The sequence below is a fragment of the Pipistrellus kuhlii genome, unplaced genomic scaffold, assembly GCF_014108245.1.
Source record: "Pipistrellus kuhlii isolate mPipKuh1 unplaced genomic scaffold, mPipKuh1.p scaffold_m20_p_10, whole genome shotgun sequence".
NCBI classification, from domain to species: domain Eukaryota; kingdom Metazoa; phylum Chordata; class Mammalia; order Chiroptera; family Vespertilionidae; genus Pipistrellus; species Pipistrellus kuhlii.
The window spans coordinates 3,696-5,301 of NW_023425405.1; the positions used below are offsets into that span (position 1 = coordinate 3,696).

General features: G+C 41.8%; 1 pseudogene; it reads right to left on the reverse strand.

Annotated features, from left to right (window-relative positions):
• Positions 1-449: 449 nt before the first annotated feature.
• Positions 450-1,394, reverse strand: LOC123651710 (annotated as a pseudogene).
• Positions 1,395-1,606: the final 212 nt, after the last annotated feature.

The window sequence follows — 1,606 nt, forward strand, 5'->3', positions numbered from 1 at the left end:
TATAACAGGAATACTTGACCCTTTGATGTAATTTGGAAAATGTTTCTTTCCCTAGTTTGACCTGTGTGCTTTAATTTGTCTATGATGTTTTTTGTCCTACATTATGTGTGAGATTTTCATTTAATCCTACTTATTAATCCTTTTCCTTATTTTTTTTCAAATCTTAGAAATACTTTCCCTACCCCAATTTTACAAAAAATGTATCCATGTTTGTTTGTTTTTTTATTTATATGGATTAGGTTTTTACATTCTAATTTATTTGGAATTTGAATGGCATGAGGCAATAGAAGTAGTTTTATATGTGGATCCCCCACAGTGTATGTGCATTCTTCTTCAAAAAGTTAGCAACATCAATGAGAGAGAATCAGGTGTCAGAATCAACTTCACAACATCTGAGATTCCATTCTGTTCCAAGATGCAAGGAACACTAAGGAAGACATTGTCTTTTATTCCATAGAGACCCTTATCATGGTGAAAATTGGATACACCTGCCTAAGATTCTTCATCATACTTTCTGCCAAATCTGCCACAGATAGACCAATGGCCCAGAATGTACAGCCTTTCAGTTTGATTACCTATAAGCACTGTCAACCACCTGCTTGTGAACTTGTTTCCACTGTTCCTCATCTGCATCAGTGCCTAAATCAGGGTGCAGATTCTTTAGGGAGACACCAGCAACATTCACTCCACTCCATACACGCACACTAGAGTCTCCATGCTCCCCAAGGACCCACCCATGACTGCTTAATGGGTGAACTCCCAACCTCTCCCCCATCAGGTAACTGAACTGGGCTGAATCCAGATTGCAACTCCTTCCAATCACACGGTTTTTGGGAAAGCCACTTAACTTCCAAGCCACACAGGTCAAGATATCCACTGGATTGGAAACAACAAGCAATTTGCAGTCGGGACTGTATTTTACAACATTATGAATGATGAATTTAAAGATGTTCATGAGACTGGACCAAATTAAGGCAGCTTTCTCCCTCTTATTGAGGAGCCTCAGCTGTGATAATAACCGGCTTGGAGTTTGCAATCACACTATAATCTTTGCCAGAGACAATTTTTGGTGTTCTAAGGAAAAGGCTGCCATGTTGGAGATTCATCATTTCTCCCTTTAATTTGTCTTACATGACATCAACAAGAGCAAAATCATCTGCCAAGTCCTTCATTAAGATACTGATGGCACAAGCCATGCCAACAGCACCAACCCCAGCAACTGTAATCTTATTCTGGGGGCTCTGTTCTTCCTTAAGAAGATTCACAATCAGCTGATCCTTGAGTGTTGCCATTTTGGACTTGGGACCAAAAGGAACAGGGAGTGCACGGGAGGGGCGGTGGGTTGGGCATCTGTGGCTTGCGATGTAGGATCGGGACTTGGCGGCTGCAGCTCCGATACTTATACCACATCTTTTAAAAATATTTTATTGATTTTTTACAGAGAGGAAGGGAGAGAGAGAGAGTTAGAAACATCGATCAGCTGCCGCCTGCACATCCCCTACTAGGGATGTGCCCGTAACCAATGTACATGCCCTTAACTGGAATCAAACCTGGGACCTCTCAGTCCGCAGGCTGACACTCTATCCACTGAGCCAAACCGGTTTCG